The sequence below is a fragment of the Mobula birostris genome, chromosome 7 (genome assembly GCF_030028105.1).
Source record: "Mobula birostris isolate sMobBir1 chromosome 7, sMobBir1.hap1, whole genome shotgun sequence".
Taxonomy (NCBI): domain Eukaryota; kingdom Metazoa; phylum Chordata; class Chondrichthyes; order Myliobatiformes; family Myliobatidae; genus Mobula; species Mobula birostris.
The window spans coordinates 175,226,780-175,245,389 of NC_092376.1; the positions used below are offsets into that span (position 1 = coordinate 175,226,780).

At 43.8% G+C, this 18,610-nt stretch overlaps 1 protein-coding gene across 1 annotated transcript in view; it reads right to left on the minus strand.

Moving 5' to 3' along the window:
- The window catches only part of LOC140200588 (calcium/calmodulin-dependent protein kinase type II subunit alpha), a 269,935-nt gene that overhangs the window by 152,333 nt on the left and 98,992 nt on the right, over window positions 1-18,610 (minus strand). The window lies entirely within an intron of this gene.

Sequence of the window (18,610 nt, forward strand, 5' to 3'; positions counted from 1 at the left end):
ACATGTATCACCCTCAACATCACACAGATCATCATCACCAGCACACAGTTCATCCTTGCCATCATACATATCACCCTCACCATCACACAGATCATCATCACCATCACACAGTTCATCCTTGACATCATACATATCACCCTCACCATCACACAGATCATCATCACCATCACACAGATCATCATCACAATCACACTGATCATTATCCTCACCATCGCACAAATCATGATCACTGTCGCACATATCATCATCCTTACCATCACACAGATTATCCTCACCATCACACAGATGATCCTCACCATCACACTGAGCAACTTCACCATCGCAGAAATCATCCTCACCATCACACATATCATCATAACAATCGCACAGATATCCTCACCGTCACACATATCAGCACCATCGCACAGATCATCATCACCATCACATAGATCATCCTCGCTATTATACGTATCATCCTACCATCACACAGATCATCATCCTCACCATCACACAGATCATCACCATCATACAGATTATCCTCAGCATCATACATGTCATCCCCACTATCAAACAGATCATCCTTACCATCACACAGATCAAAATCCTCAACATCACACAGATCAACCACAACATCACACAGATTATCATCCTCAACATCACACAGATGATCCTCACCATCACACAGATCATCATCACCATCACACAAATCATCCTCACCATCACACAGAGCAGCCTCACCATCGCACAGATCATCTTCACCGTCACACAGATCATCCTCACCATCATAAAGGTCATCCTCACCAACACATAGACCATCCTCAACATCATACATATCATCCTACTATCACACAGATAATCATCCACACCATCACACAGATCATCACCATCATACAGATCATCCTCAGCATCACACATGTCATCCTCACCAGCACACAGATCATCCTCACCATCACACAGATCAAAATCCTCAACACCACACAGATCATCCACAACATCACACAGATTATCATCCTCACCATCACACAAATCATCAACATTAAACAGATCATCCTCACTGTCATACAGATCATCATCACCGTCACACAGATCATCATCCTCATCATCACAGTTCATCATCATCATCATCATCACACCGATCATCCTCACCATCACACAGATTATGATCACCTTCACACAGGTCATGATCCTCACTATCACAGTTCATCATCATCTCCATCACACAGATCATGATCACTGTCACACAGATCATTATCCTCACCATCACACAGATCATCCTCAGCATCACAGATGTCATCCTCACCATCACACAGATGATCCTCACTGTCATACAGATCATCCTCACTATCACACAGATCATCATCACCATCATACAAATCATCTTCACCATCAGACAGATCGTCTTCACCATCACACAGGTCATCCTCACCATCACACAAATCATCCTTACCATCATGCAGATCATACACATCACACAGATCATCTTCACCATCATATATGATCATCACCATCACACAGATCATCATCACCATCACACAAATCATCCTCACTGTCACACAGAGCAGCCTCACCATTGCACAGATCATCCTCACCATCACACATATCATCACAATCGCATAGATATTCTCACCGTCACATGCATCATCATCACTATCACAAGATCATCAACACCATCATACAAATCATCTTCACCATCAGACAGATTATCTTCACCTTCATATAGATCATCCATAGCATCACACGGATCATCATCCTCTCCATCACACAAATCATCATCACCATCACACAGATCATCCTGATCAGCACACAGATCATCATCACCATCTCACAGATCATCTTCACTGTCACACAGATCATCCTAAGCATCACACAGATCACTCTCAGCATCACACAGATCATCATCACTATCATACAGGTCATCATCACCATCACACAGATCATCCTCAGCATCACAGTGATCATTTCATCACACCAGTACATTGAGGTTGTACAATGGGAAAAACAATCACAGAGTGCAAAAATGAAGAATAAAGTGTTGGAGTTATGGAGAAAATTCAGTGTCGGAGGACAATAAGGGTGACAATCACACCGGTGCTCAAGAAGAGCAGGGTGATCTGCCTCAATGACTATCGCCCAGATGCACTCACATATATTGTCATAAACTGCTTTGAGAAGTTGGTCAATAGGCTTAGAGTGAAAGATAAAATATTTAAGAGGAACTTGAGAGAGAACTTCTTTACTCAGAGAACTTGAGAGAGAACTTCTTTACTCAGAGGGTGGTGGAGTGTGGGTGCAGTGTCAAGTTCAATTTGAGGTGTAAAGCCCAAGTCTGGGTAAACGTGACTAGGCAGAAAACCTAGTGGTGGTACTAGTTAATGGGACTTGGCAGAGGAGCAGGTTGGCATGGATTAGGCAGGCCGAAGGGCTGCTTTCAGTGCTATGGTAGTGTAATTCAATGGGACTAGGCATAAGACCAGGTTGGCGTGGACTCGGTGTTTCATTGTTATGGTGGTACTGGTTAATGGGACCAGAAGAAGAGTGGGCTAGATGGGCTGAGTACTCCAAGCAAACAATTCAGGATCTGGGTTTTCCCAAATGCCTTCAGTGCAACTGTCTGAAAGCCACAATAGATCAGTAATTATCTCTTCCTCTCTCACCGCGGTGACTTTCTCTATGAAAGGCAAGTGTTTAATTATGGTTTGCACTTCTAATCCACTGCCAGTCACGTTGACAAAACAATGAACTGTTGTCTCTCCTGTCTGACAGACCTGTACCCCGTTCATTACACAAATGTGACCTCCATGCTTCTTGCTGAGTCCCTGTGGATTAACAGGAGCTGAACACAGCTGCCTGTTTATCTCCAGTCAAGATAAGAAATGATGCACATTGTACAGTGCAAAAACAGTCCACTCAGCCCATTGGACCTATGTTCAGCTCCCTGTACTAACCCCTTTCAGAAACTTAATATTGTTAGTCCCCTGAGTTGCGATCACAGCCCAGCCCATCACCGAAACCAACCTCCCCTCCATGGACTCTGTCTACACTTCTCACTGTCTCAGTAAAGCAGCCAGTAGAATCAGAGACCCCACCCACCCCAGACATTCTCTCTTCTCCTCTCTTCCATTGGACAGAAGATATTGGAAAATGTATGGTCATGAACTTTGGTGGAAGAAATAAACAGGCAGACTATTATTTAGATGGGGAGAGACTTTAAACTGCAGAGATGCAAAGGGATTTGGGAGTCCTTGTGCAAAATACCCTAAAGGCTAACCTCCTGGTTGAGTCAGTGGTGAAGAAGGCAAATGCAATGTTGGCATTCATTTCTAGAGGTATAGAATACAAGAGCAGGGATGTAATGTTGAGGCTCTATAAGGCACTCATGAGACCACACTTTGAATATTGTGTGCAGTTTTGGGCTCCTTATTTTAGAAAGGATACTGACACTTGAGAGGGTTCAGAGAAGATTCATGAGAATGTTTCAAGGAATGAAAGGGTTACCGTATGAGGAACGTCTGGCCGCTCTTAGGCTGTATTCCCTGGAGTTCAGGAGAATGAAGGGGGATCTCATAGAAACATTCCGAATGTTATAGGCCTGGACAGATTAGATATGGCAAAGTTATTTCCAATGGTAGGGGAGTCCAGGACAAGAGGGCATGATGTCAGGATTGAAGGACATCCATTTAGAACAGAGATGCGGAGAAGTTACTTTAGTCAGAGGGTGGTAAATCTGTGGAGTTTGTTGTCATGAAAGGCTGTGGAGGCCAAGTCATTGGGTGTGTTTAAGGCAGAGATAGATAGGTTCTTGATTAGCCGGGGATCAAAGGGGATGGGGAGGAGGCAGGGGAGTGAGGATGACTGGAAGAATTGGATCAACCCATGACTGACTGACGGAGCAGACTCGATGGGCCAAATGGCCTACTTCTAGTCCAATGTCTTTCGGTCTATGGTCTTATGACACATATGTACTCTGATAATAAACTGAACTTTGAACTTTTGAATTTGCAGCTTTCTCTGTAACTGCAATATAATAATCGGTTTTCCCTTTCACTCCTTTTGACATAGAGCAGAATTAGGCCATTCAGCCCATTGAGTCTTCTTCACCATTCTGTCTTGGCTGATTTATTATCCCTCACAACCCCATTCTCTTGCCTGCTCCCTGCAACCTTTGACACCCTTAACAGAAACTTAACCTTGAACAGAAAAACCTAGTCATGGATACAGCTCACTCCATCACAGGTAACGCCCTCGCCACCATTGAGCACATCTACATGGAGCTTTGTTGCCGGAAAGTGGCATCCGTCATCAGGGACTCCCCCCATCCGGGTCACGCTCTCTTCTCACGGCTGCCATCAGAAAGAAGGTACAGGAACCTCAGGACCCACACCACCAGATTCAGAAAGAATTGTTATCCCTCAAACATCAGGCTCTTGAACCAGTGGGGATAACTTCACACAACTTCACTCATCCTATCATTGAACTATTGCCACAACCTATCCACTCACTTTCAAGGACTCTTCATCTCATGTCCTCAATATTTATTTCTTATTTTTTTATTATTTTTTATTTATTTTTCTCAGCTCAAGCTGGTAAAACACTCATTTCTCAATTACTAGGAACTTCCAGTCTATCCTAGTCGTGTTTAGTACTGTGGCTTTCTGAAGATTTACAAAGATATTGTTGTGTTGGCCTAATTGTTTAATGCTAGAGAGTACCCCAGTGGCTGTCCCCCTTAACAATAAGTACTCCTGTTTGAGTACTGTTGGGGGCGACTGCCTACCTGGGGGAAGCGACAGTGGCCGTGCCTCTGGCACAGAGTCTGGCCCTGTGGCTCAGAAGGGGAGGGAAAGGAAGAGGAAGGCAACAGTGATAGGGAACTCTATAGTTAGGGGGTCAGACAGGCGATTCTGTGGACGCAGGAAAGAAACACGGATGGTAGTTTGCCTCCCAGGTGCCAGGGTCCGGGATGTTTCTGATCGCGTCCACGAAATCCTGAAGTGGGAAGGAAAACAGCCAGAGATCATGGTACATATTGGTACCAACGACATAGGTAGGAAAAGGGAGGAGGTCCTGGAAATGGACTACAGGGAGTTAGGAAGGAAGTTGACAAGCAGGACCTCAAAGGTAGTAATCTCGGGATTATTGCCTGTGCCACGTGACAGTGAGAATAGGAATAGAATGAGATGGAGGATAAATGTGTGGCTGAGGGATTGGAGCAGGGGGCAGGGATTCAGATTTCTGGATCACTGGGACCTCTTTTGGGCCAGGCGTGACCTGTACAAAAAAGACGGGTCTCACTTGAATCCCAGGGGAACCAATATCCTGGCGGGGAGGTTTTCAAAGGCTATTGGGGAGAGCTTAAACTAGAGTTGCTGGGGGGGTGAGAACCGAACTGAAGAGACGGCGGAAGAGGCCGTTGGCTCACAAAGAGAGAAAGCTTGGAGACAGTGTGTGAGGGAAGATAGGCAGGTGATAGAGAAGGGACATGATAGATTCAAGTTATCTAACCTCTTCAGCACGTAGGATGATTGCATTTCTTACTCTAATGGCTAGAAGATCCATTTTGCTGAATTGGAAAGAGATTAACCCTCCTACTGTATTCTATTGGTTTTCACAAACTATGGCGTGTTTGAATTTGGAAAAAATTAGAAGTGCGGTTTATGACCCTTCCAATAGATTTGAAAAAACTTGGAGGCCATTTATTCAGCATTTTCATTTGATGTAAGTTGACCATTTCCAAACTTGTTTTATCTCTCTGTACTGCTGGTTGAGAGGAGCGGAGTCGTCGACACTAAGGTTTTCTTCTTTCCCATTTTTAAGTTGTTAGTATTGCCCAAGTCTTTAGTTGACTAATTCTGTTTAGTTTAGTTTTTTTTTTGGGATAGGGTTTTTTTTTCTTTTTTTTTCTTTTTCATAAGTTTTTTTTTGCTTTGTATTATTCATTCCTATTTTACACGATTGGGACTCTTGTCAATTTATACTATTCGATCTTATAATGATTTATTTTAACTGTAACAATGTATCTCCTACCATTTGTAATATTGTTATGTCATGTTTTCATTCTATGAAATTAATAAAAAGATTGAAAAAGAAAAGAGAAGGGACATACTCAGACTGATGGTTTGAGATGTGTCTATTTTAATGCGAGGAATATTATGAACAAAGCGGTTGAGCTTAGAGCGTGGATCAGTACTTGGAGCTATGATGTTGTGGCCTTGGATGGCTCAGGGACAGGAATGTTTACTTAGAGTGCCAGGCTTTAGATGTTTTGGAAAGGACAGGAAGAGAGGCAAAAGAGATGGGGACGTGGCACTGTTGATCAGAGATAGTGTCACGGCTGCAGTAAAGGAGGAAGTCATGGAGGGATTGTCTACGGAGTCTCTGTGGGTGGAAGTTAGGAACAGCAAGGAGTCAATAACTCTACTGGGTGTTTTTGATAGACCACCCAATAGTAACAGGGACATCGAGGAGCAGAGAGGGAGACAGATTCTGGAAAGGCGTAATAATAACAGGGTTGTTGTGGTGGGAGATTTTAATTTCCCAAATATCGATTGGCATCTCCCTAGAGTGAGGGGTTTAGATGGGGTTGGGTTTGTTAGGTGTGTTCAGGAAGGTTTCTTGACACAGTATGTAGATAAGCCTACAAGAGGAGAGGCTGTACTTGATCTGGTATTGGGAAATGAACCTGGTCAGGTGTCAGATCTCTCAGTGGCAGAGCATTTTGGAGATAGTGATCACAATTCTATCTCCTTTACCATAGCATTGGACAGGGATAGGAACAGACAAGTTAGGAAAGTGTTTAATTGGAGTAAAGGGAAATACAAGGCTATCTTGGAACTTGGAAGCATAAATTGGGAACAGATGTTCTCAGGGAAATGTACAGCAGAAATGTGGCAAATGTTGCATGGAGTTCTGCATAGGTATGTTCCAATTAGAAAGGGAAAGGATGGTAGGGTACAGGAACCATGGTCTATTCAAAGGCTGTTGTAAATCTAGTCAAGAAGAAAAGAAGAGCTTACGAAAGGTTCAAAAAACTAGGTAGTGATAGAGATCTAGAAGATCATAAGGCTATCAGCAAAGAGCTTAAGAATGAAATTAGGAAAGGTGCCACGAGAAGGCCTTGGAGGGCAGCATTAAGGAAAACCTCAAGGCATTCTACAAGTATGTGAAGAGCAAGAGGATAAGATGTGAGAGAATAGGACCAATCAAGTGTGACAGTGGAAAAGTGTGTATGGAACCGAAGGAGGTAGCAGAGGTACTTAATGAATACCTTGCTTCAGTATTCGCTATGGAAAAGGACCTTGGCAATTGTAGGGATGACTTACAGTGGACTGAAAAGCTTGAGCATGTAGATATTAAGGAAGAGGATGTGCTGGAGCTTTTGGAAAGCATCAAGTTAGATAAGTCACTGGGACTGAGTGAGCTGTATCCCAAGCTCCTGTGGGAGGCAAGGGAGGAGATTGCTGAACCTCTGGTGATGATCTTTGAATCATCAATGGGGACAGGAGAGGTTCCAGAGGATTGGAGGGTTGCAGATGTTGTTCCCTTATTCAAGAAAGGGAGTAGAGATAGCCCGGGAAATTGTAGACCACTGAGTCTTACTTCAGTGGTTGGTAAGTTGAAGGAGAGGCAGGATTTATGAACATTTGGAAGCATAATATGATTAGGAATAGTCAACATGACTTTGTGAAAGGCAGGTCGTGCCTTATGAGCCTGATTGAATTTTTTGAGGATGTGACTGAACACATTGATGAAGGTAGAGCAGTAGATGTAGTGCATATGGATTTCAGCAAGGCATTTGGTAAGGTACCCCATGCAAGGCTTATTGAGAAAGTAAGGAGTCATGGGATCCAAGGGGACATTGTTTTTGGATCCAGAACTGGCTTACCCACAGAAGGCAAAGAGTGGTTGTACACGGGCCATATTTTGCATGGAGGTTGGTGACCAGTGGTGTGCCTCACGGAACCCTACTCTTGGTGACATTTATAAATGACCTGGATGAGGAAGTGGAGGGATGGGTTAGTAAGTTTGCTGATAGCACAAAGGTTGGGGGTGTTGTGGATAGTGTGGAGGGCTGTCAGAGGTTACAGCGGGACATTGATAGAATGCACAACTGGACTGAGAAGTAGCAGATGGAGTTCAAGCCAGATAAGTGTGAGGTAGTTCATTTTGGTAGGTCAAATATGATGGCAGAAAATAGTATTAATGGTAAGACTCTTGGCAGTGTGGAGGATCAGAGGGATCTTGGAGTCCGAGCCCATAGGACACTCAAAGCTGCTGTGCAGGTTGACTGTGTGGTTAAGAAGGCATATGGTGCATTGGCCGTCATCAATTGTGGAATTGAATTTAGGAGCCAAGAGGTAATGTTACAGCTATATAGGACCCTGGTCAGACCCCACTTGGAGAACTGCACTCAGTTCTGGTCGTCTCACTACAGGAAGGATGTGGAAACCATAGAAAGGGTGCAGAAGAGATTTAGAAGGATGTTGCCTGGATTGGGGAGCATGTCTTATGAAAACAGGTTGAGTGAACTTGGTCTTTTCTCCTTGCAGCGACGGAGGATATGAGGTGACCTGATAGAGGTGTATAAGATGATGAGAGGCATTGATTGTGTGGCTAGTCAGATGCTTTTTTCCCAGGGCTGAAATGGCTAGAACAAGAGGGCACAGTTTTAAGGTGCTTGAAAGCAGGTACAGAGGAGATGTCAGGGATAAGTCTTTTACGTTGAGAGTGGTGAGTGCGTGGGATGGGCTGCCAGCGATGGTGGTGGAGGCGGATACGATAGGGTCTTTTAAGGTACTCCTGGATAGGTACATGGATCTTAGAAAAATAGAGGGCTATGGGTTACCCTAGGTAATTTCCAAGGTAAGGACATGTTTGGCACAACTTTGTGGGCCGATGGGCCTGTACTGTGTTGTAGGTTTTCTATGTTTCTATGCTGTTGCGTGGTGACTTTGGGATGGTAACAGTTGTAGATATCACTACTGGGGTAATGTATACCCTGTTCATGTTTCATAGTCTTTCCATTTCCTCTTTTAATTCAACATATTTCTGGTGATTTTCACTTACTAATTTCTGTATGTTATGTGTGTATGGAAGGGCTATATCTATTAACTAAGTTGTTCTTGCTTGCTTATCCTGTAATAAGACCGTAAGACATAGGAGCGGAATTAGGCCATTCAGCGCATCGAATCTGCTCTGCCATTCCATCAGGGCTGATCCCGGATCCCACTCAATCCCATATCTCACCATATCCTTTGATGCCCTGATCGATCAGGAAACAATCAACTTCCACCTTAAATATACCCACAGACTTGGCTTCCACCACATCACCAGCACCTGCCTACCCACCATCAAGAACATATATACAGAAGAGTGCCAGAAAAGGGCTGGTAACGTCATGAAGGATCCCTCCCACCTGGGTCATGGACTGTTTGCCCCACTCCCATCAGGGAGTGGGATCCACACCATGACCACCAGACTCAAAAACAGTTACTTTCCCCAAGCAGTAAGGCTGATCAACACCTCCACCCACTATCTCACCCCTCCACACCCCCAACCACCACTGCTTTATCATTTCCTGTCAGTCACCTTCTGTACAGACACTCCTGTGCCCAGTCTCATTTTATGGACATACAATCAACCTATGTATATAAGCTGTCTTGCATGTTTATAGAGCCCTGTGCAAATGTCTTAGACACATGTAAAAAATCTGTATGGCGAAGATGCTTCAAAAATTAATTAAATGAATAGTTTCTAAATATCCAAAAAAATACTATAAAGAGCAGTAAACAGTAAAAATGTAAAATCAATATTTGGTGTGACCAGCCTTTGCCTTTAAAACTGCATCAATTCTCTTCGGTACACTGTTGAGCAGTTTTATAAGAAAATTGGCTGGTAGGTTGCCCCAAGCATCTCGGAGAACTCGCACCTGCTCTGCAGACTTCGGCTGTCTTGATTGTTTCTGTCTCTCCAGGTAGTCCCAGACAGCCTCGGTGATGTGGAGGCCATAGCATCTGAAACCATGTCAAATGTCTAAGACTTTTGCACAGCACTGTGTCTATTGTGCTATTATTATTATTGTTCTCCATATGTTATCATGTTGGCACGTGGCCAAGTGGTGAAGGTGTCGGTCTAGTGATCTGAAGGTTGCTAGTTCGAGCCTTGGCTGAGGCGGCGTGTTGTGTCCTTGAGCAAGGCACTTATCCACACATTGCTCTGCGACGACACCGGTGCCAAGCTGTATGGGTCCTAATGCCCTTCCCTTGGACGACATTGGTGGCGTGGAGAGGGGAGACTTGCAGCATGGGCAACTGTCGGTCTTCCATACCTCGCCCAGGCCTGCACCCTGGAAACCTTCCAAGGCACAAATCCACGGTCTCATGAGAGTAACGGATGCCTATAATATCATGTTTTGTTTACATTGCAACAGATTTGGGTTCACTACACCCTCAATCTTGGTGTCATCTGCAAACTTGACAATCTAGCTTACCACATTATCGTCAAGATCATTAATATAGATAACAAACAATGAAGGTCCAAACACCGATCCCTACAGCACACCACGTGTCACAGATATCCAGTCAGAGAGGCAACCACTCCCTGGACACTCACTGGCTTCTCTGGCTAAGCTAATGTTGAATCCTACCCACCATCTCACTCAAATCTGCACTGAGTGAATTATACTCTCGTATTCTGCACCAGCTGCCTGCGTGAAGCTCTCTGGCAGAGCTCTCTACCTGTTATGAGACCCTTTAACTGTGAGGTGATACTTCTTGGGTCCATGCCAGACCACCCTCCGCACAATTCACGGTGATAGTCCTCATGCGGATGAATAATGGAGCTAAGAACACTTGCTGTAAAAGAAACTGAAGTTAAAAGGATTGCTGGATTTGGAGCACCTAAGCATTTGTGACCCAGTGCGGAGGAACAAAGGGACCTTGCAGTCCACATTTGTAGATTCCTCAAAGTTGTTGCACAAGTTGATAGGGTGGTTAAGAAGGCACATAGTGTGTTGGCATTCACTAGTCAGAGGATTGAGTTCAAAAGCCAGGAGATAACTGTCACTGTGAATGTCATTGTCATTGTCGCTAGTCCTGACGAAGGGTCCCGGCCCGGAACGTCAACTGTACCTCTTCCTAGAGATGCTGCCTGGCCTGCTGCGTTCACCAGCAACTTTGATGTGTGTTGCTGTCATCGTTAATGTCTGGTTTTGTGCTGCAGTACTCTGTAACTTATAAACTATACTCTGTGAGCGAGCAGTTCCTGACTACAAAATAGCTGTTAGCCAAGGTTCAGCAGGTGGAACTCTCTGGCCTCTGTGTCAGTCTGTTCCAACACATGAAGTCTACACTGCCACTCTGAATGCAAGGCCACCAAAATGACCACGATTCATTTTATTGACCTACTTATTCAGAGACACAGTACAGTGGGTTGAGACTGTGGACACAGACACAGAAAGTTGAGAGTATGCGGGCAGTGGGAAAATCAGCCCTCTTGTGCTTTTTGATCTCCTCACTTGAGATTCAATTTCACACAACCCTGCCACTTTGATCTGGCCCACGCCTTCATTAACCAGGTCCAACACTTGCCTTTCTTGGATCTTGCCCCTCCTGACAAAGGTAATTGGGTTTTTGGGGGTGTGGCCAGGGATAATCGGGATGTGCCTAGGGTTAGTTGGGGTGTGCGTTAGGATTAGGTTTGAGTGTTGGGATGTATATGTGTGACTGGGAGAGGTAAGGCTGCGGAGTTTTGAGTGGTGAGGTATGAGGTGCTATGGCGCATAGACTTGTGTGGTGAAGCCAGGCGAATCTGGCCCATGCTTTTCATTATCGTGGTCCGACACCACTTGGTTCAATGAACCGGGTGTGCACTGGGACCCATCATCAGTAATGCCACGCTGCCCAGTTACACCCATGTGACCAACTAACCTACTAACCCGTATGTCTTTGGAACGTGAGAGGAAAATGGAATGGCAGGGGAAACCCTGTGGTCACGGGGACAATGTATAAACTCCTTACAAGCAGTGGCAGGAGTAGAAGCCAGATCACTGGTATGGTAACCGCAGAGCTACCATGGCCCCCCCAGACTATGAGTGGTATAATTTTATAAATCAGAAATTAATATCACTGGCATATGTCATGAAATTTGTTGTGAAACAGTCCAATGCAATACATAATAAGAACTGTCGTTATTGTAACTTATAATCTATAGTTAAATAAACACAGCAAAAAGAGAAAAAAATATAGTCAGGTAGTGTTCATCGGTTCATTGTCCATTCAGAAATCTGATGGCAGTTCCTGAATCGTTGAGTGTGTGTCTTCAGACTTCTGCACCTCCTCCCTAATGGTAGCAATGAGAAGAGGGCACGTCCTGGGTAGAGAGGGTCCTTAATGATGGACTCGGCCTTTGTGAGGCACTGCTCCTTGAAGAGATCCTGGATACTGCAGAGATTAGAGCCCATGATGTCGCTGACTATTTTACTTACTCCAAGCAGCTTACTTCCATACTGTGCGGTAGACCACCCCCAACACGACTCCCCCCCCATACCAGCAGCGATACAGCCTGTTAGGATACTCTCCATGGTACCTCTGTAGAAATTTGCAAGTGTCTTTGGTGACATACTAACTCTCCTTAAACGACAAAGGAAATTTAGTTGCTGTGGTGCCTTCTTTGTAACTGGATCCTCAAAGATGTTGACATGCAGGAATTTGAAATTTCTAATTTATAACACTACCATCATCTGTTCTTCAGGCTGTGTGTTGAAACCAAGGCCAAGAAAGCATACCAATGCTTCTCCTTCATAAACCAAGGCTAAAGACATTTGGAATGCTCTAATAACTCTCAATGATTTTTTTATATGTGCACGATAGAAAGCATTTTATCCTGACACGTCACAGCCTGTTCCGGCAACGGCTCTGCCCGTGACCACAGGAAACTGCAGAGAGTTGTGGACACAGCTCAGCTCGTCACAGAAACCAGCCTCCCCTCCATGGACTCTGTCTACACTCCTCACTGCCTCAGGAATCAGGAGACTTGATGGAGATGTACAGGATGATAAGAGGCATAGGTAAAGTTGACAACCAGAAGTTGTTCACTCTGGGTGGAAATGGCTAATATAAGGGGATATAATTTTAAGGTGATTTGAGGAAAGTATAGCCTGGATATAAGAGATTTGTTACACAGAGAGTGGTGGGTGTGTGGAACACACTGCCGGGGTGGTGGTAAAGGCAGATACATCAGGGACATTTAACAGCCTCTTATATAGGCAAGTGGATGATAGGAAGATGGAGGGTTATGTGGAGGGAAGGGTTAGATGGATCTTAGAGTAATTTAAAAGGTCAGCACAACATCATGGGCCGAAGAGCCTGTACTGTGCTGTACTGTTCTATGCTTAATAAATCAAAGTTTCCTCCTACACCAATCATTCTTTCTTCTCCGCACCCCTCCTTCTGTCAGGCAGGAGATACAAAAGCTTGAGAGTATATACTACTGAGCTCAAGGACGGCTCAAACAAAATACTGCAGGAATTTAGCATCTATAGAGGTCAGTCCAACACGTTGACTGCTTATTCATTTCCTCAGATGCTGCCTGACCTGCTGAGCTCCTCCAGCATTTTGTATGTGTTGCTCTGGATTCCCAGCATCTGCAGAATCTCTTGTACTGAGGAAAGCTTCTATCGCACTTGATCTCCCAGTCTATCTTGTTATGGTCCTCACAGCTTATTTTCTGTCTACAGTGCACTTTCTCTGTAGCCATAACACTTTATTATTGGGTACGGCCCAGTCCATGATGGGTAAAGCCCTCCCCACCATTGAGCACATCCACAAGGAGTGCTGTTGCAGGAAAGCAGCATCCATCACCCAGGTCAGCTCTCTTCTCGCTACTACCACTAGGAAGGAGGTACAGGAGCCTCAGGTCCACACCACCAGGTTCAGGAACAGTTATTACCCCTCAACCATCAGGCTCTTGAACCAGAGGGGATAACCTCACTCACCCGAACACTGAACTGTTCCCACAACCTATGGACTCACTTTCAAGGACGCTTCATGTCATGTTCTCGATATTTATTGCTCATTTTCTCTCCTCTCTCTTTTGTATTTGCACAGTTTCTTGTATTTTCCACATTGGTTCTTTGACTGTCCTGTTGGATGTGGTCTTTCAATCATTCCATTGTGTTCCTTGGGTTTTATGTGTATGCCCACAAGAAAACAAATCTCAGGGTTGTACATGGTGACATGTACAGTCCTGTACAAAAGTCTAAGCCGCATATATAGCGAGAATGTCGAAGACCTTTGCACAGTACTGTATTTGATAACCTGGAGCAGAGAGAGAGAGGTTGCAAATCTGGCAGGAACAAAGGATGCTGGGAATGGCGATGGTGGAACACCACGGGAGGGGTGTGAGACAGGTGGCAGAGAAGGAGTGCCAGGTGCTGTATGGGGGGGCGGGGTGGGGGTACAGACACGCCCAGCCCTGAGACACCAGGCAAGATCATTCCAATCAATTGGTTTATTGATCATCACAGAATGTCTCTCCAGTGCTTCCCACTCCCATCACCTCTCCCTTCCCCTTTTCCCAACCATGATTCCCCTCTCCCTGCCCCCTTCCCACTGCCAGTCCACAATAGAGACCCATATCAGAATCAGGTTTATCAACACTCACATATGTCATGAAATTTGTTTCATTTTTGTGTGTGGCAGCAGTACAGAGCAATACATAAAATTAGTACAGTACTGAGCAAAAGTCTGAGGCTCCCTAACTATAGATACGTGCCTGAGATTTTTGCAAAGTATGTGCTTTGATAAAAAATTTACTTTGAACTTTGAATGTTATTCTGCATTCTGCTTTATATTTTAGTACCTTGATGTGTTAATGTACAGAATGATCTCTCTGGATGGCTTTTCATTATATTGGAGAGTATCCAGAGAAGGTCAACGAGAATGACCCCAGGAATGAAAGGTTTAACACATGAAGAGCATTTGATGGCTCTGGGCCTGTACTTGCTGGAGTTTACAAGAACAAAGGAAGATCTCATTAAAATCTATCGAATACTAAAAGGCTGAAATGGAGTGGATGTAGAGGGGATGTTTCCTATAGTGTGGAGTCTAGGACCAGAGGGCACAAACTCAGAATAGAAGGACATCCCTTTAGAACAGAGATGAGGAGGAATTTGTTTAGCCAGAGGGCAGTGAATCTGTGGAATTCATTGCCACAGATGGCTGTGGAGGCCAGGTCGTTGGTTGTATTTAAAAGAGAGATTGATAGGTTCTTTTATTTTATGTGCTGTGTGTGATACATGTTTTGTAGTTGCACCATGATTTCAAGGAATGATGCTTCATTTGGTTATGTATATGTACAGTCAGATGACAATAAACTTGGGACTTGAACGTGAATTTGAACTATACTTCTCCAAGTGCTTGTAAGTCCTGTCTCTAAGAATCCTCTCCAATAAATTGCCCACCACTGAAGTAAAGTTTACTGTTCTATAATTCCCAGGGTTATCCCTAAACCATAAGACCATAAGATACAGGAGCAGAATTAAGCTATTTGACCCATTGAGTTTGCTTTGCTATTTCACCATCTCCGTTCTAAATGGACGTCTCTTTCTTCTGGGTCTATGTCCTCTGGTCTTAGACTCCTCCACCATAGGAAATATCTTTTCCAAATCTACTCTAATGAGGCCTTTCAACATTCAATAGGTTTAAATGAGATTCCCCCTCATTCTTCTGAATTCCTGTGAGTACAGACCCAGACTTCTCTGTGGATTGTCACCTTTTCGTGGTGGAGAGGCTTGTGTGGTCCTGAGATCCCAAGACGATGCTGTCTGGAGCTATGCTCCTGGTAGGGTCACCCATGGTGGTAAGGTCGAGGGTGAGGTCCCTGACAAAGAACAATCCAACCAAGACCTCAACGGTGGAACAGACGGAAGAAATTACTTCGTACTCAACGGCTGTGAAGGCAGATGAAGGCTGCAACAAATCCATCAGCTCCAATCGTCGTGGTTTCCATGCCATTGGAATCAGTTGGTTGATTTGTGAAGTATCGTGTGCTTCTTGGAGTGCAACATCAAGTACACATTAAACAAATACATGCACAGGCGTCTTCACTCTGTGGGCCACTTCTTCAGAACGAAGACCATCATCCTCAACCTCGAGGGATAGCCACGGCGACAATGACGACAGATCCAGAACCATCAAATGCTCCTCATATGACAAGCCTTTCAATCCCAGAATCTTTTTCTTGAATCTCCTTTAAACTCTCTACAATGTCAATGCATCCTTTCTTAGATAAGGGGCCCAAATCCGGTCCACAATTCCAAGGGTTATCTCTACTCCCTTTCTTGAATAAAGGAATAACAGAGTAATTGCATTCTCAATGTTGCATATGGAAAGCATTTTGAAATAATGTGTTCCTTCTTCTCATTTCTCAAGCCCTGTCTGTCTACAGATGTCCACTGGGGTTGGAAACAAAATTGGTTGCAGCCCAAAGAGCCATTTACAAATGCTTGGTAAAGCTTGCTTATGTTAGTACAGTACAATGCTCCCTCATTTAAAAAGCAAAAGGGTCCCACAAGCACTATAAAACATTTTCAGCTTCCCCTACTCTCTTCACTATAAAGAACACACAACTATGGCTATACTCAGTTAGGAGTCTCAGGAGATTTGGTATGACACCAAAGACTTGAACAAATTTCTACAGATGCACCACTGAGGGCACTCTAATGGTTGCACCACAGTCTGATATGGAGGAGCCAGTGTACAGGGTTGGAAAAAGATGCAGAAATTAGTAAATTCAGTCAGCTCCATCATGGACGTTAGCCTCCCCAGCATCAAGGGCATCTTCAAAAGGAGATGCCTCAAGAAGTTGGCATCTATCACAAAGTACCCCCCATCACCCAGCACACATCCTCTTCTCATTACTACCATCAGGGAGAAGGTACAGGAGTCAGAAGGCACATAGACACACACTCAGTGATTCAGTAATAGCTTCTTCCCCTCTGCTGTTCAGATTTCTAAATGGACATTGAACCCATGAATACTTACACAGTATTTTATTTCTTCCCCTCTTTTGTGCATTACTTATTCAATATATATATATATATATAAAATATATATTCTTATTGTAATATATAGTTTTGATTATTCATTTTGCAATATACTGATGCAACAAAACAACAAATATCATGACAAATGCTGGTGATATTAAAACTAATTCTGATTCATATAAATCCGCCCCCAGGTCATCATTTCCCACCATTCCCTTTTAAATTTTGCCATTTAATTTTTATTGCCGAACATAATTTTCCCTTACAATACTCTCTTCTCACTCTTGACTGCTTTAAGATTAACCTGTGTTGTCACAGCACATCCATATGTGCTCAACTCTTCACCATCACAGAATGTTACAGAACAGCAATGGACACTCAACTCTTCATCATCCTCTGATGTTACAGAACAGCAATGGACACTCAACTCTTCATCATCCCCTGATGTACAGAACATTCATATACACCCAACTCTTCATCATCCCCTGATGTTACAGAACATTCATATACACTCAACTCTTCATCATCCCCTGATGTTACAGAACATTCATATACACTCAACTTTTCATCATCCCCTGATGTTACAGAACATTCATATACACTCAACTCTTCATCATCCCCTGATGTTACAGAACATTCATATACACTCAACTCTTCATCATCCTCTGAAGTTACAGAACATCCATATACACCCAACTCTTCATCATCCCCTGATGTACAGAACATTCATATACACTCAACTCTTCATCATCCCCTGATGTTACAGAACATCCATATACACCCAACTCTTCATCATCCCCTGATGCTATAGAACATTCATATACACTCAACTCTTCATCATCCCCTGATATTACAGAACATTCATGTACACCCAACTTTTCATCATCTCTGATGTACAGAACATCCATGTACACTCAACTCTTCATCATCTCCTGATGTACAGAACATTCATATACACCCAACTCTTCATCATTCCCTGATGTTACAGAACATTCATATACACTCAACTCTTCATCATCCCCTGATGTTACAGAACATTCATATACACCCAACTCTTCATCATCTCTGATGTACAGAACATCCATGTACATTCAGCTCTTCATCATCCCCTGATGTTACAGAACATCAATGTACACCCAACTCTTCATCATCTCTGATGTACAGAACATCAATGTACAATCAACTCTTCGTCTTCTGATGTTACAGAACATCAATGTACACTCAACTCTTCGTCTTCTGATGTTACAGAACATCCATGTACACTCAACTCTTCATCATTTCTGATGTACAGAACATCAATGTACACTCAACTCTTCATCATCCCCTGATGTTACAGTACATCCATGTGCACTCAACTCTTCATCATCCCCTGGTATTACAGCACATCCACGTACACTCAACTCTTCATCATCTGATGTTACAGAACATCCATGTACACTCAACTCTTCACCATGCCTTGACGTTAATATATTTTTAAGTTTCACGGCATTGTGCAGCTGAGAAATGGACTTGTCCAAGTCTTCACCAAATATCAGTATATTAAGTGAAAAGAGCTGCTCTCTGCTGTTCTCACCGCCTCGCTTCACAGCC